At 44.0% G+C, this 25,785-nt stretch overlaps 1 protein-coding gene across 1 annotated transcript in view; it reads right to left on the bottom strand.

Moving 5' to 3' along the window:
• Window positions 1–25,785, bottom strand: part of MECP2 (methyl-CpG binding protein 2) — a 72,239-nt gene that overhangs the window by 26,691 nt on the left and 19,763 nt on the right. The window lies entirely within an intron of this gene.

Genomic DNA, 25,785 nt, shown 5'->3' with positions numbered 1-25,785 from the left:
CCTCTGAATTGTTTATAAGTGAATTCAAGACACAAAAATAAAACCAGATAATTTAGAATGTACTGAGTACAAAACATATGCTTTCTATGTGGTAAGTTCCCAGCATTATTTATTCAAAGAAAACTTGCCTCATTGCAAAAATATAAAAAAACTTTAAAAAACAAGTAATTACACATCACCTCCTACAACACCAGATTCCTTTTCTTTCCTTTGTAACTTGACCAGAAGAAAAACAAAACATTGTTTGAATCGCTGAGACCCAAAAAGTTCAATCAGCCAGAGCATAAAAAAACACCCTCCCAAAGTATAGCTACCTAGCAGGGAAAGGAGGAGGCTAAGTCTCCTGAGTGAACCTGGACATTGGGCACAAGGAGCAGGCACACTTAGACACCAAAGACCAGATTCCACGTGATCCAGGAGAGGGGCATCAATTGCTCACTGCTGCTCCTTATGCATACTGTTAGGGGTGCTATACTATACAGGGGAAGGGGTGAGGGAGTCACACATGCTTCAGTGCTCAAGAAGCTCATAAGCCATCAAGGAAAGAGCAACATGCCAGAGAGCGGTTGTCCGTTCTGGCTACAGAGGTTGCAAAAGATGGCTGCAGGGGTCAGTGAGGGCCCAAAGGAGTAGTGGCCAAGGCCCTGAAGCCTGGGAGCTGGTGGGTAGTGTCAGCCTCTTCTCAATAATCAGTTCTTAAGGTTCCATCCAGGCAAGCAGAACACAAGAGGCCATCCTCATGTGTACTTTAAGCAGTATATCTGTTGGCAAAACACAATGTTGTTACACAAATACTAAGCCACAGATTGCAATGGCACCTGACAGCCTTTAGAATTCGTTTCTCTTGTTTGCAAAGTTACACTAGAAACTATGCTGTTAAAGTATACACTCATAAAAGAGGTATGTTTAAAAAGAGGGGCATATATGTGGGTGCTATTTAGACCAGGCGTCCCCAAACTACGGCCCGCGGGCCGCATGTGGCCCCCTGAGGCCATTTATCCACCCCACCCCCACCCGCCGCACTTCAGGAAGGGGCACCTCTTTCATTGGTGGTCAGTGAGAGGAGCACAGTATGTGGCGGCCCTCCAACGGTCTGAAGGACAGTGAACTGGCCCCCTTTGTAAAAAGTTTAGGGACGCCTGATTTAGACTCTCAGATTTGTTCCATGTTTTCAGATAACTGCACCCCTTCAAAGTAACTCAATCTCCACATATACCTTTACGTATACCTTCTAACTCACAACTACAGCTTTGATTAACTCATAAAAAATACCGTTCCTGTTAGCCATGGAGAAGCTAAGGAGCCAACAGCAGAGCAGGCTATTATGTTCTTCTGTCCCTTTTATCAGACAAAACCTTAGGGCAATGTCCCACTGCAGAATTTGTTAATTCATACAATAAATTAAAATATGCATGATGGTAGGCACCAGGGACATACTGAAGAAGATGCCCAAAAAAAAAAAAAAAAAAAAAAAAACACCTCTGCCCTCATGGGACTCAGATTCTAGTTGGGTGGGGACAGGGAGCGGAGAAGGGGAGGAGAAGACCACAAACAAAACCAAGCAGTAACACAGCTTGTGGCAGATGGTGACAAGTCCTAGGCTAGGCATGGGGAACTGGTGGGGCAGAGGCAGGCTGCCTGATTTACAGAGAGGGGTGTGCTCAGGGAGAGCCACACTGGGAAGGTGAAACTTGAGCAGACATGTGTGATACTGAGACAAAAGGCAGAGCAGAGGTGAGGCAGTGCATGAGGCCAGTGAGGCCACAGTGCACGAGTGGTGGGAGAGTGGCAAGAGATGTGATCACGTTAGGCTGTAATTCTGAGTTGGGGGGACCCACTGGAGGGTTCTGAACAAAGAGCACCCTGGTGTAGCCCACAATGTTGCAGAACTAAACAAAGAACCTCTGCAAGGGCAGAGACAGGGAGGCAGGACACCTGGACCAGGGAGAGAGCAGTGGAGGCAGGGGAACTCATCGAATTCTGCATCCATCTTGCAGGTGGAATGAACAGTATTTGTGGACGAACGAGATAACCAGCACCAGGTTTCCGGCCTGAGGAGCAGAGAGATGGAGTTGGTGTTTACCGGAAAGGAGAAGACCAGGGAAAGACAAGGTCTAGGGAGGATAAGGAGTTCCCATGACCCAGTCAGCCTGGAGACATAAATTTGGGAGCCATGAAGCTGGACGGAATCACTTCGGGAGTGAGGGTGGAGAAGCAAAGCCTGAGCCTGCGGCCTTCCAACATCACATGCGAAACAGAAAGGACTGAGGAGGATCGACATTCACACACTCAACCAGGGCTTCTTGAAGACCCATGGACGCTAGGCATTATTCTAGGAGCTTGGGATACATCTGTGAATCAAGTAGACAATCCTGTCCTATGGAGCTTCTGCTCCAGCAGGGGTGACAGCTAAGATAAGCATGGTCAGTCACGTATGCAGCTAGAAAGAGACAAAAGCTGTGGTTTGCACTGAGAAGGTGCACATCAGTGCAGAGACTCATGGGATGGAAGGGATTGCCTCCTATGGGTACTGGGGTTAACTGATGCCGACAGCTCCAGGATGAGACGTGACATTGAACAACATGAAGGTTATCACTAGAGACCACATGGAACAGCTTGGCAGAGCTGTGGCAGCAAAGGAACAACTGGAGAAGGTTGAAGAGGGTGTGGAGAGAGGAACTGGAGTCTTGTTGGTAAAGGAAAGCACAGATGCTAGATGGCTGGGGTGGTTGGGAGCGGCTTTTGTCAGGGTGGGAGAAGTAGCAGCAGGCTTCTAGGGTAGGCGAGGGAGGAATCTCTGATGCGGGAGACTGCAGTAGAGGCCTGGAGAGATGCCTTGGAACAGGAGCGAGGGCCTAGGACAGGGGCTCCCATGACAGCAGGAGGGAGGCAGAGCGAAGGAGCAGATGCTGGCCTGTAGACATTCTCTTGAGCTTGCTTCTGTGCTCTCTGGGAACTAAGATATCAGCTGCAAGGAGGTGTGACAGCTGATGAGGAGGGCAGGAGGGGCAAGGAGAGACAGGGGAACTGCAGTATGCAGGTGGGCTTGGCAGCATGAAGTTTACCTGCTGTGGACATGAACTTAAAGGCGGATTAATGAAGGAGTCACATTCAGCTTCAGGACGGCACAGACATGGGGCAGACATGACTGAATTTCACCAGGCTGGGGTTTTGTCAACTGAATATAACAAAGCCACAATGTGTTGAAATGCTGAGGTGGTGTGCCAGGGAGTAATAACATCTTATTGGCACTGAAGCTATGAAGGAGGTGAAGCCTGAGAAATGATGGAGACACTGATGTATTCTAAGTGCCTGTGAGGTCAAAGGAGTATTGGAGTTGGGTACTAGATGCAGTGAATAGGAAAAGGATCTCTCCTTTTGCAGATGACAAAAAAGATAAAATGACCAGAGCTAAACAACTTTTACAGCACTATCCACTGTAAAAGTTGTTTGAGAAAGACTAAAATGTACCTAGCCTTCAGAGCATATGCATCTTATTTTATTTTATTTATTGAGACTGAGTCTCACTCTGTTGCCCAGGCTGGAGTGCAACGGCACGATCTCAGCTCACTGCAACGTCTGCCTCCCATGTTCAAATGATTCTCCTGCATTAGCCTCCTGGATAGCTGGGATTACAGGTGCCTGCAACCACGTCCAGCTGATTTTTGTACTTTTAGTTGAGATGGGGTTTCACCATGTTGGCCAGGCTGGTACTGAATCCTGACCTCAGTTGATCTGCCTGCCTTGGCCTCCCAAAGTGCTGGGATTACAGGTGTGAGCCACCGCGCCCGGCCCAGAGCATATACATCTTTAAAAAGTAGTATTCAGCCGGGCATGGTGGCTCACGCCTGTAATCCCAGCACTTTGGGAGGCTGAGGTGGGTGGGTCACCTGAAGTCAGGAATTCGAGACCAGCCTGACTAGCATGGTGAAACCCCATCTCTACCAAATACAAAAAATTATCCAGGCGTGGTAGTGTATGCCTATAATCCCAGCTACTTGGGAGGCTGAGGCAGGAGAATCGCTTGAACCTGGGAATGCGGAAGTTGCAGTGAGCTGAGATCATGCCATTGCACTCCAGCCTGGGCAACAAGAGCAAAACTCTCTCTCAAAAAAAAAAGTTGTCTTCAAGAACATAATCAAAGATACTTTCACTTCTTAATGTTTTGTTTCCATGTCTATGCATAGAATAATGTACAGATAAATATGAGAATGGACTCAAGGGAACATTTGATTTTTAACTACACAAATTTTCCAGTGAATAATGAGGGTTGTCCTGTTTATGGATGCTGAACTTGGCCGCCAGACAAGAGTACAGCACTGTCACTCAAAGCCAGGAGTGGTATCAGGGTGTTACTGTGAGGACTACTTAGCAAAAGATAAGCATCTCATTAAGTCTACAGTGAACTACTTTAGGCTAAACTACTGTAGCCAATGGTATAGGGCTTAACACTGACTGCCACTGCCCATCTGCTTATAGCTTAGAGTCTGGTGAATGCAAACAACGGTTCAATGGTTTTAGGGGGGGATTTCTGGACCTTCCTTGGGCTTTGCTATCCTGGAAATGGACAGGCTTCTACGGGGGCCATAGAAGCTTCTACAGGCTTCTGTGGTGGCCCCGAATAGTTAGGTGTACACTTTAACCCCCAGACCCTCTGGCTCTGACATTATTTGGAAGGTCTTTGCTACTGTAATTAAGTGAAGAATATTGATATGAGATCATCGTGGATTTAGGGTGAGCCTAATACAATGGCGAGCATCCAGAGAAGAATACCAGGACACAGAGAAGGCCATGTGAAGACAAGGCAGTGAATGGAGCAAGCCAAGAATGCCTAGGACTGCCAAGCAGCCACCAAAAGCTAAAGGATCCCATGCTAGAGGCTCTGGGGGGAATGGAGTCCTGCAACATCTTAATTTCAGACCCCTGGCTTCTGACACTGTGCAAAAATACAGTTAGGGGTACTTTATTCTGACTACGCCATAAACTCACCAGCTTCCTACTTGAGCTCTAATTCTCACTTGGCTTCTGAGTTTTAATGAAGGGTCCATGCAACTTCTACCCCCACCCCATCTTTACCAAAGAGGAATCGTTTACCCAAAGCTCACCTCCTGCAACAGCTCCAAATGCTGCTTCCCCTCTCCACACAAGGACTCTGCTCTTCCAGCTCCCCATTTCCTCCTTTTTGTGCTCCCCTCTCTCCTGGGCCATTCCCAGAGGAATGCGAACATACTCTCATTTTCACTCACCTGAAAAAGACCCTCATCTCCCTCTACCCTACTCCTATTTTCCTGGTCACCATCACAACAAAGCTTCTGAAAAAGAGTTGTCTACGTCCAATCTTCACTTCCTCACTTTCCACTCACCACTCACTCCAATCTGGCTGCTGTCCCCAACACCGCTAATTCAGTTCACTATGTGGCAGGTAGAGTTCTTGCTAGTTTTAGACATAATGGATCTTATTATTCCTGGCTTAAAAGCCTTCACCAGAGGATGGCCAACTGTGTACATGTATTTGCCACTTGGCCCTTCAAAACTCAAAGAAACAGAAGTACAGACATATGAAACGGAAGAAACTTTGTCTAACAAAGGCAATAGCAGGAGAGGACTTATGAATGGTAAGATGTTTCTAGATGCTGGAAGTAGGCTGGAACATGTTGACTAATGGAACACAGAAGAATGTACTACAAGGGAGCTATAAGGCAGATGGGAGCCTGTATACCTGTCAGAAACCCAAGGCAGCTCTCAGACCAGACCAAACCAGAGGAGGGGCAAGCAGTGCTCTCATGTGCACATCACCTGGGGGCTGCGGACCGCCAGATCCCGACCCACAAGGCTTGGGGCAGGGCACCTTCAACAGGCTCCCAGGTGAGGCTGATGCTGCTGGGGCTGGTGAGCAGAGCAAACTTGGGAGTGGCAAGGTGACACTTCTTCCCTCAGGCAAGAAATCAAAGGGTCTTTTCTAAATCAATAGCTAGAAGCTTCCCTTCCTCCTCCCAAGGCTCTTGAAGTGGCTGGCAGCAGCCGGGTGAAGCCTACCTTTTCCCAGCCTCTGAGGGTCCATGGGGCAGGAGCTGATCCCTGCCTCACCTCCACAGAGCTTCTCCAAACCGCCCTCCAGAGAGAGACCCCGCAGGCAATGGACCACTCCACCACAGCAGAGCAGGGACAGCGTGGCAGCTACTCAGGTCCTCTCCCCATCCCTGGCGGCTCAAGAACCAGCCCCATAGAAGAAAGACCAAGTCTGCCCTTAGAGGAAACAGGTAATATTCTCAGAAAAATCCTAGAATATATAATTGTCATAAAATCAGAACAGAAACACCCATAAACAAGAGAGAAACAGACGATAAAAGAGCCTGGAGATTAAAAATGGCTTAGCTAAGACTAGGCACAGTGGCTCATGCCTGTAATCCCAGCACTTTGGGAGGCCGAGGCAGGTGGATTACCTGAGGTCAGGAGTTCAAGATCAGCCTGACCAACATGGTAAAACCTCATCTCTACTAAAAATACAAAACTTAGCTGTGTGTGGTGGTGAGCATCTGTAATCCCAGCTATTCAGGAGTCTGAAGCGGGAGAATCGCTTGAACCCAGGAGGCGGAGTTTGCAGTGAGCCTAAATCGCGCCACTGCATTCCAGCTTGGGCGACAAGAGCAAAACTCAGTCTCAAAAAAAAAAAAGGTTAGCTACAAATACCAAATACCAGGCCAGGCGCGGTGGCTCAAGCCTGTAATCCCAGCACTTTGGGAGGCCGAGGCGGGTGGATCACGAGGTTGAGAGATCAAGACCATCCTGGTCAACATGGTGAAACCCCGTCTCTACTAAAGGTGCAAAAAATTAGCTGGGCATGGTGGCGTGTGCCTGTAATCCCAGCTACTTAGGAGGCTGAGGCAGGAGAATTGCCTGAGCCCAGGAGGCGGAGGTTGCGGTGAGCCGAGATCGCGCCATTGCACTCCAGCCTGGGTAACAAGAGCGAAACTCCGTCTCAAAAAAAAAAAAAAAAAAAAACAAATACCACATGCCAAGGTTTTTCGGTGTGGCATTATTTACAATAAGAAGAAAGAGACTGAAGGCTGAACACGGTTGCTCACACCTGTAATCCCAGCACTTTGGGAGGCCGAGGTGAAGGGATCACCTGAAGTCAGGAGTTCAAGACCAGTGTGGCCAACGTGGTGAAACCCCGTCTCTACTGAAAATACAAAAATTAGCTGAGTGTGGTGGTGGGCGCCTGTAATCCCAGCTACTTGGGAGGCTGAGGCACAAGAACTGCCTGAACCTGGGAGGCAGAGGTTGCAGAGAGCTGAGATCATGCTACTGCACTCCAGCTTGGGCAACATCTCAAAAAAAAGAAAGAGAGAGAGAGACAGAGAGACTGAAAAGGTCCCAAATGTCCACCCATAAGGAACTGTTTGACTAAAGCATGGTTCATCTGTACAACAAGGACCGTGCAACAGGAACAAAAAAAGTAAGGAAGGCAGAGCTCCACATTGTCATCAAAAAGGAGGAGCTCTATACTGATGAGCAGTGATCTCCAGGACAGAGTAAATGAAAGCAACTAAAAACAAGACGCAGTACAGTATACCCAGCATACCATGTCTGTGAGAGAAGGGGAAATAATACATTTATTTTTGAGCTTATTTTTGCAAAAGACGCACTAGAAGGATGAACAACACACTCATTAAAATAGTCACCTATCAGGGAAGAGGGGAAATAGCGTCAAGAGGAGAGAGATGGAAACATTTCTCCAAGTAAACCTTTTTTTTTTTTTTTTTTAATTCAAGCCTGTTTTATTAGATTCAAAAGATATCAAGTTGTATTTCAAGTAATACAAATAGAACACATAAAACATAAAAGAACTGTAAAACCATACATGTTGTTTATGTGTCTATATAGGCAATTAATATGAAGAATCACTATTACACTCATAACTTTTTGTTAATCCCCAATTAACAAAAATGGGTGAAGTACCAATTTCCCATATTAATTAGGCTTGACTTTGGAATCACTGAAATACTTTACACAATCCAAAAATGGGGGGGGGGGGGAAGCAAACCATAGAAAATAGACCTAACTGTATATCAAATTAATAAATAACACAACCCCACAGAAAATTATTCCAAGTGACCTCTTTCAACATTATTAGAGAGAAAAATCCCAAACATACAGAAAAATGGGAAACACTATACAAGGAACACCCATGTACTCATCACCCGGGTTCTACTGGTGTTAATAGTTATCCCATCCATCAATCTATGTTCATGCATTTAAAAGTTCACATATCAGCACACTTCATCCCCCAAACACTTCTGTATGCATATCATTAACTAGAGCTAAAAATTCATTTTCAGTTTTTTTTTTTTTTTTTTTTTTTTTTTGAGACGGAGTTTCGCTCTTGTTACCCAGGCTGGAGTGCAATGGCGCGATCTCGGCTCACCGCAACCTCCGCCTCCTGGGTTCAGGCAATTCTCCTGCCTCAGCCTCCTGAGTAGCTGGGATTATAGGCACGCACCACCATGCCCAGCTAATTTTTTTTGTATTTTTAGTAGAGACGGGGTTTCACCATGTTGACCAGGATGGTCTCGATCTCTTGACCTTGTAATCCACCCGCCTCGGCCTCCCAAAGTGCTGGGATTACAGGCTTGAGCCACCGCGCCCGGCCATTTTCAGTTTTTAAGGTACAATTTACATCCAGTGAAATGCATAAATCTTAAGTGTGCCATCTGATGAGTTCTGTCAATCCCATGCAGCTGTGTAACTCAAACCCCTAACACAAGACAGAAGACATCAGCATGGCCATGGAAAGTTCCCTGGCACCCCTTGCCAATCAGCCCCACTCAACATTCCCAGCAACACTCATGTTGTCAGTTTCAAATTTTGGCCATTCCAGTAGGGGTATAGTGGTATTTTATTGTGGATGTAATTTACATTTCTCTGATGACCAATGCTGAGCACTGTTTCATGGGTATACTAGTTGTCATTCATGTTTTCCTATGTGAAGTATCAGGCAGGGTGTGGTGGCTCATGTCTATAATCCTAGCACTTTGGGAGGCAGAGGTGGGAGGATCACTTGAGCCCAGGAGTTCAAGACCAGTCTAGACAACACAGAGACACCAGCCTATGTCTACAAAAAAATTTTTTTAATTAGCCAGGCATAGTGGTATGTGCTTGCAGTCCTAGCTACTCAGGAGACTGAGACAGGAAGACCATTTGAGCCCAGGAGTTCGAGGCTGCAGTGAGCTATGATGGCACTACTGCACTCCAGCCTAGGTGACACAGTGATACTGTGTCAAAAAAAAATCTATTAAAATATTTCCCTCCTTTAAAAATCAGGTTGTCTTTTTATTATTGAGTTGTGGCAATTCTTCTGAATACAAATCCTTTGTCAGATATCTTTCTGTTTTTTTCTATGACAGGTTTCAACTATTTTCTTGGTGGACTTGTCTTTTCATTTTGAGACAGGGTCTCACTCAGTCACCCAGGCTGGAGTGCAGTGGTGCAACCTCAGCTCACTGCAGTCTTGAACTCCGTGGGTTTAAGCTACCATAGCTGGCTAATTTTTTGTATCTTTTGTAGAGATGGGGTTTCACTATGTTGCCAAAGCTGGTCTTGAACTCCTGAGCTCAAGCAATCTACCTGCCTTGGCCCCGGAAAGTGCTAGGATTACAAGCATGAGCCACAGCTCCCAGCCTCTTTTTCTTTCTTTCCTTCCTTCTTCCCTCCCTCGCTTTCTTTTTCTTTCTTTCTTTCTCAGACAGTGTCTCACTATATTACCTATACTGGCCTAGAACTCCTGGGCTCCAGTGATCCTCCTGCCTCAGCCTCCCAAGTAGCTAGTAGTAACCACAGGCAGGCCACCACGCCTAGCTCTGTCTGTTCATTTTCTTAATGGTATCTTTTGAGGAGCAAAAGCTTTAAATTTTAATGAAGTTCAATTTATTTTCTTTTCTTTTAATAGTTATTGCTTCATGCATCCTAATAAATCTTTTTTGGCCGGGTGTAGCGGCTCACACCTGTAATCCCAGCACTTTTAGAGGCTGAGGCAGGCAGATCACTTGAGGTAGAGACCAGCCTGGCCAACATGACAAAACCCTGCCTCTTTGCAAAAATTAGCCACGCATGGTGGCACACACCTGTAATCCCAGATACTTGGGAGGCTGAGGCACAGGAATCGCTTGGACCCTGGAGGCAGAGTTTGTAGTGAGCTGAGACTGCACCACTGCACTCCAGCCTCGGCAACAGAGTGAAAGTGGGTTTCCAAAAAAAAAAAAAAAACTTTTTCTTTGGACTGCAAAGATATTCTCCTACGTTTTCTTTCAGAAGCTTTGTATTTCTAACTTTAAAACATTTCAGTCTATAATCTCTTGAATTTTTATGTATGGTATGAGGTAGTGTTATAGGTTGAACTGTGTCCCCCAAAAAAGATATGTTGAAGTCCTACCCCTCAGTACCTCACACTGAGACCTTAGTTGGAAACAGGGTTGTTGTGGGTGTAACTAGTTAAAATGAGGATTAGGGTAGGCCCCAATCCAACATTACTGTTGTTCTTACAAGAAGTAGGCCATGTAAAGACAGAGACATACATGGAGAATGCTGTGTGATGAGAAAGACAGATAGTGAAGTAATGCAGCTGGAAATCAAAGAATGCCAAAGGTTGCCAACCAGTGGAAGCTAGGAGGAGGCAAGGAAAGACTCCCTACAGGTTTCACAGAGAGCATGGCCCTGCTGACAGTTGATTTAGGACTTCTAGACTCTGGAATTATGAGATAGCAAATTTCTGTGGTTTTGTTTTGAGACAGAATCTCACTCTGTTGCCCATGCTGGAGTGCAGTGGCACAATCTTGGCTCAGTGCAACCTCTGCCTCCCAGGTTCAAGCAATTCTCCTGCTTCAGCCTCCCGACTAGCGGGGATTACAGGCATGCACCACCACGCCCGACTAATTTTTTTCTATTTTTAGTAGAGACAAAGTTTCACCATGTTGGCCAGGCTAGTCTTGAACTCCTGACCTCAAGTGATCTGCCCGCCTTGGCCTCCCAAAGGCTAGGATTACAGGCGTCGGCCAACACACCTGGCCAAATTTCTATGGTTTTAAGCCACCTGGTTTGTGGCAGCTCTAGGAAACCAATATTTAGGGTAAGGTCAAGGTTCATTTTTGTCTGGTATGGATGTCATTTGCTATCATCCAGCACCATGTGCTAAAAAGACTTTACTTTCCCACGCTGGACTGTCCTGGTACCTCTGTTAAAAATCAAATGACTGTAAAGTCACATAACATAAGCCCCTAATTTTGTTCTCTTTCAAGATTACTTTGGATGTTCTAGGTCCTTTGCATTTCCATAGAGATTTTATTTGTTTATTTATTTGAGGCAAAGTCTTACTCTGTTGCCCAGGCTGGAGTGCAGTGGCATGATCTTGGCTCACTGCAAACCTCTACCTCTGGGTTCAAGTGATTCTCATGCCTCAGCCTCCCAAGTAGCTGGGATTACAGGCATGTGCCAGCATGTCTGGCTAATTTTTGTATTTTTTGTAGAGATGGGTTTCACCATATTGGCCAGGCTGGTCTCGAATTCCTGACCTCAAGTGATCTGTCTGCCTCGGCCTCCCAGTGTTGGTTTACAGGCATGAGCCACTGTGCCTGGTCTCCATATACATTTTAGAATCAGCTCATCAATTTCTATAAAAAAGCCTGCAGTTATGACTGGGGTTATGAATCTACAGTTTAATGAAGGGAGAACTGACATTGTAAAGACACAAGTCTTTTAGCTGATGAACATGGTACATCATTCTGTTTATTTAGGTCTTTAATTTCTTTCGGCAACATTTTCAGTTTCAGCGTGTAAATATTGTACATTTCTTATTAAATTATTCCTAATGGTACTGCATTTGCAATTTCATTTCCAATTAATTTTTGAATAATGATCTTGTACCCTGAGACCTTGCTGAATTCATTTTTTAGTTCTAACAGGTTCTTTCTGATAGTTTCTTTCACATTTTCTACATTACCTACAAATAGAAACAGTTTTACTTCCTTTTAATATTAATGCTTCTTATCTTTTTTTTTTGCCTCATTACACTGGCTATGACCTCCAGTATAATGTCGAACAGAAGTGGTTACAGTGGACACCTTTGCCTTTTTCTTGAATTTAGGGGTAACAGGTTCAATATTTAACAATTAAGTACAATCTATCTGTAGCTCTTTCATACTTGCACTTTGTTTATTTCTTTTTTTTTTTTTTTTGAGACGGAGTTTCGCTCTTGTTACCCAGGCTGGAGTGCAATGGCGCGATCTCGTCTCACCGCAACCTCCGCCTCCTGGGTTCAGGCAATTCTCCTGCCTCAGCCTCCTGAGTAGCTGGGATTACAGGCACGTGCCACCATGCCCAGCTAATTTTTTGTATTTTTAGTAGAGACGGGGTTTCACCATGTTGACCAGGATGGTCTCGATCTCTCGACCTCGTGATCCACCCGCCTCAGCCTCCCAAAGTGCTGGGATTACAAGCTTGAGCCACCGTGCCCAGCCACTTTGTTTATTTCTAATTGGCTGAGTTTTTATTATGAAGGGGCACTTAATTTTGTCGATACTTTTTCTGTATTTATTGAGTAGACTATATGGTTTTTCTCCTTTATTACCTTTTTTTTTTTTTTTTTTTTTGAGACTGGATCTCACTGTCACCCAGGCTGGAATGCACTGGCATGATCTCAGCTCACCGCAACCTCCGCCTTCCGGGTTCAAGGATTCTCCTGCCTCAGCCTCCTGAATAGCTGGGACTAAAGGCGCATGCCACCATGCCTGGTTAATTTTTGTATTTTTAGTAGAGACAGGGTTTCACCATGTTGGCCAGGCTGGTCTCGAGCTCCTGGCTTCAAGTCATCTGCCTGCTTTGGCTTCCCAAAGTGCTGGGATTACGGATGTGAGACACCTTACCCAGCCTTATTATCTTAATGCAGTGAATTATACCAACTGATTCTTGATTGTGCAACACATTCGTGTTTCTGAGATAAGCCTCTTGGTTTCAATATGCAGGCACACCTCATTTGATTGTGCTTCGCTTTACTATACTTCACAGATAGAGTTTTTAACAAATTGAGGGTGTATGGCAAGCTTATCAGAGCCATTTTTCCAACAGCATGTGCTCACTTCATGTCTGTCTCATTTTGGTAATTCTGACAATGATTCAAATTTCTCATTATTTTATCTGTTATGGTGATCTGTGATCACTGCTCTCCGACGTTACTACTATCATCATTTTGAGGCACCACAAACTGTACCCATAAAAGATGGCAAACTTGGCTGGGTGTGGTGGCCTGTAATCCCAGCACTTTGGGAGGCTGAGGCAGGTAGACCACTTGAAGTCAGGAGTTCAAGACCAGCCTGGCCAACATGGTAAAACCCTGCCTCTACTAAAAATACAAAAATTAGCCAGGTGTGGTGGTGCATGCCTGTAATCCCAGCTACTCAGGAGGCTGAGTCACAAGAATTGCTTGAACCCAGGAGGCAGAAGTTGCAGTGAGTCAAGAATGCACCACAGGCTGGGCGCGGTGGCTCAAGCCTGTAATCCCAGCACTTTGGGAGGCCGAGGCGGGTAGATCACGAGGTCAAGAGATTGAGACCATCCTGGTCAACATGGTGAAACCCCGTCTCTACTAAAAATACCAAAAAAAATTAGCTGGGCATGGTGGCACGTGCCTGTAATCCCAGCTACTCAGGAGGCTGAGGCAGGAGAATTGCCTGAACCCAGGAGACAGAGGTTGCAGCGAGTCAAGAATGCACCACAGGCTGGGCGCGGTGGCTCAAGCCTGTAATCCCAGCACTTTGGAAGGCCGAGGCGGGTAGATCACGAGGTCAAGAGATTGAGACCATCCTGGTCAACATGGTGAAATCCCGTCTCTACTAAAAATACAAAAAATTAGCTGGGCATGGTGGCACGTGCCTGTAATCCCAGCTACTCAGGAGGCTGAGGCAGGAGAATTGCCTGAACCCAGGAGACAGAGGTTGCGGTGAGCCGAGATCACGCCATTGCACTCCAGCCTGGGTACCAAGAGCGAAACTCTGTCTCAAAAAAAAAAAAAAAAAAAAAAGAGACTACACCACTGCACTCCAGCCTGGGCAATAGAATGAGACTCCATCTCAAAAAAAAAAAAAAAAAAAAAAGGCAAACTTGGGGAGGCGCAGTGGCTAAAGCCTGTAATCCCAGCACTTTGGGAGGCTCAGGTGGGTGGATCACTTGAGGTCAGGAGTTCAAGATCAGCCTGGCCAACATGGCAAAACTCTGTCTCTACTAAAAAATACAAAAATTAGCTGGGTGTGGTGGTGCACGCTTGTAGTACCAGCTACTTGGGAGGCTGAGGCAGGAGAATTTCTTGAATCTGGGAGATAGAGGTTGCAGTGAGCTAAAATCGCACCACTGCACTCCAGCCTGGGTGACAGAGTCTCACTTAACTGATTACTGTGTATATTCTGACTACTCCACCAACCAGCTGTTTCCCCATCTCTCTTCCTCTCCTTGGGCCTCCCTATTCCCTGGGACACGACAATACTGAAATTAGGCCAACTAATAACCCCACAATGACCTCTAAGCATTCAAGTAGAAGGAAGAGTCCTATGTCTTTCACTTTAAACCAAAGACCAGATGATCAGGCTTAGTGAGGAAGGCATGTTGAAAGCCGAGAGGCCAAAAGCTAGGCCTCTTGTACCAGAGTTAGCCAAGTTGTGAATCAAAGTAAAAGTTCTTGAAGGAAACTGAAAGTGCTACTCCAGTGAACACACAAATGATATGAAAGTGAAATAGCCTTATTACTAATAATCATCAAAAACGTTTTAATGGTCTGGATAAAAGATCAAACCAAAGACAACATTTCCTTAAGGCAAAGCCTAATCCAGTGCAAGGCCCTAACTCTCTTCAATTCTATGAAGGCTGAGAGATGCGAGGAAGCTGCAAAGAGTACTGTTTAATTTTCAAATATTTAGGGCTTTCTCTGGATCTTACCAGTATTATTTATTTTTTTCTTTCCCCACTTACTCTGTCATCCAGGTGAAAGTACAATGGCACAATCACAGCTCACTGTAGCTTCAAACTTTTGGGCTCAAGCAACACCTCAGCCTCCTGAGTAACTGGGACTACAGGCGTACACCCCATGCCCAGCTATTAATCGTAATATTGGTATTATAATTTTGTAATTTTACAACCATCACAAGATAAAGCAAATACGTAACTATGTTAATATTAGCAAGAGCCAACATTTACGGTGTAAGGAAAAAATGAGGATCAAATAAAAGTTGGCCAGGTGTGGTACACCTGTAATCCCAGCATTTTGGGAATCCGAGGTGGTAGGATCACTTGAGGCCAGGAGTTTGAGACCAGCCTAGGCAACACGACAAGACCCCCATCTCTACCAAAAATTTTTAAAAATTAGCTGGGCATGTAGTCCCAGCTACTCAGGAGGCTAAGGCAGGAGGACTGTTTGAAGACCAGGCAGTTGAAGCTGCAGTGAATTAGGATCGCACCACTGCACCACTCCAGCCTGGGTGGTAGAGTGAGAACCTGCCTCTAAAAAAAAAAAAAAAAAATGTTAGCCGGGCACGGTGGCTCAAGCCTGTAATCCCAGCACTTTGGGAGGCCGAGGCGGGTGGATCACGAGGTCAAGAGATCAAGACCATCCCGGTCAACATGGTGAAACCCCGTCTCTACTAAAAATACAAAAAATTAGCTGGGCATGGTGGCACGTGCCTGTAATCCCAGCTACTCAGGAGGCTGAGGCAGGAGAATTGCCTGAACCCAGGAGGCGGAGGTTGCGGTGAGCCGAGATCACGCCATTGCACCCCAGCCTGGGTAACAAGAGCGAAACTCCGTCTCAAAAAAAAAAAAAAGTTAAAGAAGAACCCTGTAATGTTAAATTGCCATAGAAAAACAAAGCGGTTCACGTCTGTAATCCCAGCACTTTGGTTTCTTTTTCTTTTTAAAAAATCTTTACTAGCAGTTTTCCTGACATGTAATCCCAGCACTTTGGGAGGCTGAGGTGGGAGGATCACTTGAGCCCAGGAGTTTGAAACTAGCTTGGGCAACCTAGTGAGACCTTGTTTCTACCAAAAAATGAAAAAACAAAAAATAAAAACTGAATATATTTTCTAGATCTGTCCTCTGAAAGTGCCTACATGTAATGTCACCCCGGTAAGAATGAGTACATTTAGCACCCAAATGTTGGATTTTAAATACCATTGCCACTAAAAGGAACCAGAGCTCCTTGGAACCAGTTCTGGGACAGGAAAAGCACATATTGGGATGGGAGTACCTTGTGCCAGAAAACAAAAAATTTTTCAAAGACTAATTAATGAGGGTGTGCCAGAATACAGGCACTAGCATGAAGGGACTCTCGACCAAATTTAAATTGTAAAACATTTAATAAAGAAATCTCGCCGGGCGCGGTGGCTCAAGCCTGTAACCCCAGCACTTTGGGAGGCCGAGGCGGGTGGATCACGAGGTCAAGAGATCGAGACCATCCTGGTCAACATGGTGAAACCCCGTCTCTACCAAAAATACAAAAAATTAGCTGGGCATGGTGGCACGTGCCTGTAATCCCAGCTACTCAGGAGGCTGAGGCAGGAGAATTGCCTGAACCCAGGAGGCGGAGGTTGCGGTGAGCTGAGATTGCGCCATCGCACTCCAGCCTGGGTAACAAGAGCGAAACTGCGTTTCAAAAAAAAAAAAAAAAAAAAAAAAAGAAATCTCTATAAGTCCACATTGACATGAAAGAGAAAAGGAAACACAAAAGCAACTATTTCGCCACCATCTGAGGTTATTATTATACCAACTCCTTACACTGAAATTTAATAATTAAAGGCAAAGATTAAGCATCTATACTGTCTTTTTAGAAGAAAATATAGTTCCTCCTTATTTGATGAGGGAAAATTCATTAGAGAAATGATAGTACTAAATGTAAAAGAGATGACAATTAAAGAAACTATCATTTTGCAACCCCCAATGTAATAATGGTTTCAGGCAAGGATCAACAAATGCTAAAATCATTACACAAACGGCTGTTGGGCAACAGGGTATTTGTATGGTACCAGAGCATCATATCACAGATTATGTTATCAATTACAACAGGAAAATTGTACATCTACAATGGGGAGATTCAGTAATAACCTCTTTCTTTAATCAAGTGTAAAACGTAGCATCAGAAACCACAGAGTAACCAGCCATTAAGTGTCTGGTGAGCTGATGTTGTATGAAGTACACAGTACTGCCTATGAAATATTCTTGCCCAAAATGTTTAACCTGAACACACCTGTAGACCTACCTTCTCATTTACAAGTAATATATATGTAGACAAACAAGTTAAATTATATCACAATAAAAGAGAGACAATCTAAAATGTGGGCCAGCTAGTCATGGTAGCACAAGCCTGTAGTCCCAGCTCACTTGGGAGGCTGAGGCAGGAGGATTACTTGAGGCCAGGAGTTCAGGGCCAACCTGGGCAACATAGTGACACCCCGTCTCTAAAAATATTTATGTATCTTAAAACGTGCGTCCTTCTACATGACAACTGGGCTACTTCAAAAAGTCAGTATCACAGGTGAAGGAGAGGTGGGGAGGCTGTTTTTGTTAAAAGAGACAAAGGGGCCAGGCACAGTGACTCATGCCTGTAATCCTAGTACTCTGGAAGGTCGAGGTGAGTGAATCATTTGGGGTCAGGAGTTCAAAACCAGCCAGGCCAACATAGTTTAGTAAAAATCCTGTCTCTACTAAAAATACAAAAAAGTTAGCTAGGTGTGGTGCTGATCCCAGCTATCTGGGAGGCTGAGGCAGGAGAATCACTTGAACCCGGGAGGCAGAGTTTGCAGTGAGCGAAAATCATGCCACTTCACTGCAGCCTGGGTGACAGAGCGAGACTCCATCCCTAAATAAATAAATAAATGACAAAGGAAGCATATTCAAATGCAATGTATAAATCTTAACTGCTTTGGAGCCTCCCTAACAGCAACAACAGACATTTGCAGAAAATCTGAATTTAACGTGGGTGCCTGATAACATTAGAGACTTATTAACTTTTAAAGATGTGATCCGGGTATTGTTCTTATATTAGAAAATGTCCTTATTTTTAGAAGATATATGCTGAAGTACTTAGGGGTGAAATGTCGTGACATCTGTGAATTCCTTTTAAATGGTGAGCAAAAAGGTATAAAAATGCACCCTAGCTATACAGACCAAAAAAATATGCCAAAATGTTAACAACTGTCTAATCTAGACAGTGGGCACACAGCCTTCACAGTAAGTTTTTTTTTTTTTTTTTTTTTAAGGTTTGGCTCAAATAAAGAATTTAACAGAAGGGGCAGAAAATAAAGTCAGGAGGCTGGGTGCGGTGGCTCACACACTTTGGGAGGCCGAGGCAGGCAGATCACCTGATGTCAGGAGACCAGCCTGGCCAACGTGGTGAAATCACATCTCTACTAAAAATGCAAAAATGAGCTAGGCGTGGTGGTGCACATCTGTAATCCCAGCTACTCAGGAGGCTGAGGCAGGAGAATTGCTTGAACCCAGAAGGCAGAGGTTGCAGTCAACTGAGATCAGGCCACTGCACTCCAGCCTGGGTGACAGAGTGAGACTCCATCTCAAAGAAAAAAGAAAAAAGAAATTGAGGAGATCTTCCAAAATTCAGAGCACCCCCCACCACCCAATAAATGGAAAATATGAGAGAAGACAGAGGACCAATAAAAGAGGTCCAAAGTTAAACAGTGGTCCACATAGAGAAAATGAAAGGATATAAATTAGTATTTAAAAAAAAAAAAAGAGTTGACAAAAGTATTCAGATTGAATGACCGCAGTACAACCAGTGCAACAGCATCAAGACCCAGGCTCTTCCCGTTTCTTTGCTCCACCTTCCTTGGTGAGCAGGCATTATCCTCAGGCTTTGTCCCTCAGTCAGAGGTTACAAAAGAGCCCCCAGCAACATCTTTCTCATTTACTCCAGCGAGAGAAAAACAGTCTTCCCTGGGCATGCCATCGAAGTCCTTTCCATCAGCCTGAGTGAACCAACTTAGATCGTATATCCATCTTTGACCAGTAACAGTTGCCAAGGGAATGCAATGTGTGGAATGACTTAAGGATCCTTTCTGAAGTTCAGAACAAGGTAGAAAGGTGAATAATACCAGAATTCCATTAGGAATGGGCAAAGAAAAAATGGATATGAGGTAGGTGACAACAGTATCCACTACAGTTTACTCCCGCATGCACCCTATCCTAGCACATCATTTAAGGATGCAGTCTAGAAAATAAGGGAGTAAACCACGTAAAAGGAAGGAAGACACAGAAGCTCCAACCCAAGAGCTCAATGAAGGGAAGATCCAGATACAGCTGTATGCAACCTTAAAGAGCAAATACTTGCCCAGATTGCAGAAGGCAGAGGCCTTCCAAGAGAAAGGCCTTCAGTGGAGAAAAAACATAATCATAGGGAATACACAGCTCTACTAACAGCATTTTACAACATGATCAAGGAATATTAAACGAAATAAAAAGGCAACTGGAAACAGTGGGCAAAACAAACAGCTATACAACCAAGCCAAGGTTTTAATATGAAGCAGATCAAATCTTAGCAAAGACTTTAAGCAGGAGATAGAATCTAAGAGAATCCACTTGACCTTGATTGGTCATTCTCCTTTAAGTGGTCCAGACCTGTAAAGAAGGAAATGTAATCCTAGCACATTCATTATTTGGTATCGCCAAGAACAATACTCACATGTGTAATAATGTAAATAACGTTGACTATTTTCAACTTTAGAATTTAACCTACGACTTGGCTGTGGTTGTGGGGCAGAGTATAAATGTTAACAATTTTAAGAATCTATATGGTCAAGTATAGCTTTTAGGAGGCAGAAGTTGAGGAGGGAAAATGGAAGGAAAAGTAGGGTTATTAATATCCTTATCTTAAACAGAGGGGAACTGACATATGGACTAAAATACTGTTTAAAAATCACGCCGGGCGCGGTGGCTCAAGCCTGTAATCCCAGCACTTTGGGAGGCCGAGGCGGGTGGATCACGAGGTCAAGAGATCGAGACCATCCTGGTCAACATGGTGAAACCCCGTCTCTACTAAAGGTGCAAAAAATTAGTTGGGCATGGTGGCGCGTGCCTGTAATCCCAGCTACTCCGGAGGCTGAGGCAGGAGAATTGCCTGAACCCAGGAGGCGGAGGTTGCAGTGAGCCGAGATCGCGCCATTGCACTCCAGCCTGGGTAACAAGAGCGAAACTCCGTCTCAAAAAAAAAAAAAAAAAAAAAAATCACAAAGAATTGTGGGCCAGTCATGGTGGCTCACACCTGTAATCCCAGCATTTTGGGAGGCTGAAGCGGGCAGATCACCTGAGGTCAAGAGTTCAAGACCAGCCTGGACAACATGGTGAAACCCGTCTCTACTAAAAACACAAACATTAGCTGGGTGCAGTGGTGCATACCTGTAATCCCAGTTGTTTGGGAGGCTGAGGCCGGAGAATAGCTTGAATTCAGGAAGCGGAGGTTTCAGTGAACCAAGATCGCACCACTGCACTTATGCCTGGGCGACCAAGTGAGACTCCCACTCAAAAAAAAAAAAAAAAAAAAAATTACAGAGAAATGTGAATATGAATTTCAACATGGAAAGGTAAGGTAAGCTTAGTCATCCTCTTTTGTTTCAGGGAGTTAATATAGTTCCCTAAAATTGGCAAATCAAGAAAGATGTATAAGCATATGGTTTAATTTTGAAGGCAACCATCAAAAGAACTAAAATTAGAAACAGTTAAAAGCTGACATCTCAGGGTCAGGGAAGGGAAGGGGTAGACTGCTATTTTGGTAATAATAATCTCTTTTGCTATATCTAACTTGTTACTGAGTAGTTGCAATATTTTGATAAAAATTCAAAAGCCAAACAACCTTACCTTTCATGTTTTCTATTGCTCTGATGTTAACATCCAAAATCCTGCATGATCCAGCCCCTGTTGACCTCTCTGATAACCTGGGCCAAGCTCTTGCCAGACTGGAGGGCCCTCACACATGCTCTTCTCCATCCGGAAAGGCTTCTTCCACTCTGCACCTTGCCCACTTCTGTTCAACCCTCAGTTCCCTGCACAGGCGTTGCCTCCTTTGGGAAGACTTCCTTAACCCTCCCAAGACTGAGCTGTTCCCCCACTGTACAGTCATGAGTCACTCAACAACAGGGACATGTTCTGAGATTGTGTCATTAGGCAATTTATTTGTGCTAACATCAGTGAGTATTCTTACACAAACCTAGATGATGTACCCTACTATGCACTTCTGGAACACAATGGTTATTTATATAACTAAACATAGAAAAAAAGGTACAGTGAGGCAGCCCGGCGTGTCCTTGGACTTAAGAGAGTGGGATGTCGGGCTTCTGAGCGGTAACCATTGTTGCGCTAATGATGAAAAAGTATTAAATATGGGTGATGTTGAGAAAGGCAAGAGGATTTTTATTCAGAAGTGTTCCCAATGTCACACCGTGGAAAAGGGAGGCAAGCACAAGACTGGACCTAATCTCCATGGTATCTTTGGGCGGAAGACAGGTCAGGCCTCTGGATTCACTTACACTGAAGCCAGTAAGAACAAAGGCATCATCTGGGGAGAGGATACACTGATGGAATATTTGGAGAATCCCAAGAAGTATATCCCTGGAACAAAAATGATCTTTGTCGGCATTAAGAAGGAGAGCTGGGCGCGGTGGCTCACGCCTGGAATCCCAGCACTTTGGGAGGCCGAGGCGGGTGGATCACGAGGTCAAGAGATCGAGACCATCCTGGTCAACATGGTGAAACCCCGTCTCTACTAAAAATACAAAAAATTAGCTGGGCATGGTGGCGCGTGCCTGTAATCCCACCTACTCGGGAGGCTGAGGCAGGAGAATTGCCTGAACCCAGGAGGCAGAGGTTGCAGTGAGCCAGGACCGTGCCATTGCACTCCAGCCTGGGTAACAAGAGCAAAAACTCCGTCTAAAAAATAAAAAAATGAAAATAAAAAAAAGAAGGGAGAAAGGGAAGACTTAATAGCTTATCTCAAAAAAGCTACTAATGAGTAATAATTGGCCACTGCCTTATTTATTACAAAACAAATGTCTCATGACTTTTTTATGTGTACCATACTTTAATAGATCTCATACACGAGAATTTACATCATGAATGACTGACAGAATATTTTGTTGGGCAGTCCTGATTTAAAACTAAGACTGGCTTGTGGTTTAATGAGCATGTTCAGTTTTTGGATTTTAATAGTAATTCCAATTTAGTAAATTCTATCACTGTTTACCCCTTCTAAAGATATGATTAGACTTCGTTAGTAATGCTAAATTTTTCGCAAAGATGGTGAGTGCCATCTTAAAACTTACTGGAGATTGGTTTTACGTTTAGATTTATATAACTGGTTATGTGAATATATTTAAATATGGGGGGAATTCCTTTACTGTCTCAGAACCAAGCAAGATTCACCTGTGTTTTGTGTTCATTTGCCTCTTAAATGCAAGGGTTGAAGATAAATGGGTAGCAATGGCTAGTTTATATTTTTGGCCTTAACTATGCCAATCTAATTAGAATTCCCTGTATTTAAAATGGTTCCTTTTACTTATTAAAAGGCATTTTGTGTGGTTTACGTGTAATACCAAAAATTATTTAACACTTCATACATTTCATAGATGATCTATAAGGTCACATGCTTTTAAAATAGTAGCCAATTAAACTTCACTCTTGGATTCTTTACAATCTAAGTCAAACTAGGTTATAATTTAGGATTGTCTTTAAACAGCCATTCAGAAACAAAACTGTACAACTGCTGTGTATTTGTGACTGGGAATGGTGCTTCTGCCAACTTAAAAGGATTAAAGCAGAGGAGATATACACAAATTTAAAAATGATGTGTGATCATAAGACTTAAGATAATTAAAAAGAAAACCACAGATCATGAAAAAAAAAAAAAAAAAAAAGAAACAAATGTACAGCGAAAACATGACATTCTAGTCTTATGGGACCATCACGGTATATGTGCTCTGTTGTTGACTGAAATGCTATTGTGCAGTCATACTGAGTCCCATCCCCATACTTGTCCTTCTGAACACTTAAGTACTTGTATAGTTATCTAAGGTCTGTCTCTGCCACCAAACTCAAGCTCCATGAGGACAGGTACCAAATCTGTCTAGTTTACACCATCCCTGCCTAACACAGGGCCTGAAGTACTGTAGATACTTTACTTACTCAATTGTGGAGTAAATCAATGGATTATAGCTTTTTGTATTGCATATCCTTCAGCATGGAGCAGGAACAGAACTTGGTGTTTAAACTGAACTGTAAAGGCCAGATCAAAGAGACTAAATGTGAAAGAATTCCATCATTTAGAATTGAGTGTTGGTATAACAAACAGACCCATGTAACACGTAGTGTTTCACAAGGATGTCAGTGAGGAAGTTGTTCAATATGTCATCCAAAGTTCCACTGCATAATGATACGTCCACACGCATGTTTTTAACAGCACAATTTGCAATTACAAAAATAATAGAATCAGTCCAAATGCCCATCAATCAACAAATGAATAAAGAAATCAGAAATTGTGACATACACACACACGCACACACGAATTCTCAGCCATAAAAAGGAATGACTTAATGGCATTCACAGCAACCTGAATGGACCTGGAGACTATTATTCTAAATGAAATAACTCAGGAATGGAAAATCAAACACTGCATGTTCTTACTCATAAGTGGGAGCTAAGCTATAAGGATAGAAAGGCATAAGAATGATACAACAGACTTTGGAGAATCGAGGGAAAGGGTGGGAGGGGGATGAGGGATAAAAGACTACAAATTGGCCAGGCACAGTGGCTCACGCCTGTAATCCCAGCACTTTGGGAGGCCAATGCAGGTGGATTGCAAGGTCAAGAAATCGAGACCATGGTGCAACCCCATCTCTACTAAAAAAAAAAAAAAAAAAAGAAATTAGCTGGGTGTGGCGGTGCACGCCTGTGGTCCCAGCTACTCGGGAGGCTGAGGCAGGAGAATTGCTTGAACCTGGGAGGCAGACGTTGCAGTGAGCTGAGATCACGCCACTACACTCCAGCCTGGCACCTGGCGACAGAGCGAGACTCTGTCTCAAGAAAAAAAAAAAAAGACTACGAATTGGGTTCAGTGTATACTGCTCAGGTGATGGGTGCACCAAAATTTCACAGATCACCCCAAAAACCTATGGAAATAAAACATTAAGAAAATTAAAAAAAGAAAGGTCATCCTTACACTTGAAGTTATAAAATAATTCTACAATTAAAAAAAACAAACAGTTACAACAAAGTCCTGCTGCATCCCTCTGAGAGGCGTTTTGTAGTTTGGACTAGCATACTATCAGTGCAGATGCTGAGAAGTGGCTGGCCTAACAGGACCTGCCGACAGATTCAGGGATGATGAGACAAAGAGCAGAATCAGGCTGGGTCCAGTGGCTCACGCCTGTAATCCCAGCACTTTGGGAGGCCAAGGTGGGCAAATCGCCTGAGATCAGGAGTTCAAGACCAGCTTGATTAACATGGTGAAACCCCATCTCTACTAAAAATTCAAAAAATTAGCCGGGCTTGGTGGCAGGCACCTGTAATCCCAGCTACTCAGGAGGCTGGGGCAGGAGAATTGCTTGAACCCAGAAGGCAGAGGTTGCAGTGAGCCAAGATTGCACCATTGCACTCCAGCCTAGAAGACAAGAATGAGATTCCATCTCAAAAAAAAAAAAACAAAAAAAAAAAACCCCAAAAAACCCAAAAGCAGTATCAAGAATGACTCCTAGAATTTTAGGCTGAGTAACTGGGTGGATGTTGATGTTGTTTACTGAAATAGACACAACAGGAGGAATAGGTTTGAAGGGGGAAAAAAATCAAGACTGTTTGGAACTTGTTAAATTTGAGATACTTATGAGCAACTCAAGTAAATGCTGAAGAGGCCATCACATTTGGAGCTCAAGAGAGAGGTCTGAGATGCAGAACAGAGTTGGAGCCATCAGCAGGCAGGCATATGATCCTTCAGAGTCATCAAAATGCAGAAATAATGGAAAAACCTCTTAATTAAATCAAGGCATAGCCATACAACGAAATGTTACGTAGTTACTAAAAATGATGGTAGAAAAACATTATCCAAACATTATCTTTATCTGTAGATGACAGCTTTATGGACAATTTTTGCTTTTCATCTTTGCATATTTTCTGAAAATTTTTTGTTCATTGAACATGTATTACTTTTATAAAAAGAAAATGCAGGCTGGGCACAGTGGCTCATGACTGTAATCCCAGTACTTTGGGAAGCGAAGGCAGGAGGACCACTTGAGGTCATCAGTTTGAGACCAGCCTGGGCAATATAGTGAAATCCCATTTCTACAAAAAAATTTTTAAAAAATTAACCAGGCGTAGTGGAATGTGCCTGTAGTCTTAGCTATCTGGGAGGCTGAGATAGGAGGATTACTTGAAACTGGAGGTAGAAGCTGTAGTGAGCTATGACTCCGTTACTGCACTCCAGCCTGAGAGACAGAGCAAGAGCCTGTCTCAAAACAAAAACAAAAGCAAAACAACAGAAAGAAAATGCAAGTAAGTTATTTTCATTTTGGGGAAAAGTGAAGATATAAGTCTATTTTTATGGACATGGATATTTACAACATTTTGTTGAGGAAAGAAGGCAAGATACAACAGCACATATATGATCTCATTCATCTAAAACAGTATGTGAGCCAGGCACGGAGGTGCACACTTGTAATCCCGGCACTTTGGGAGGCTGAGGCGGAAGGATCATTTGGGCTC

Source organism: Saimiri boliviensis, chromosome X (genome assembly GCF_048565385.1).
Source record: "Saimiri boliviensis isolate mSaiBol1 chromosome X, mSaiBol1.pri, whole genome shotgun sequence".
Lineage (NCBI taxonomy): Eukaryota > Metazoa > Chordata > Mammalia > Primates > Cebidae > Saimiri > Saimiri boliviensis.
This window is presented reverse-complemented; position numbering and strand designations above follow the sequence as displayed.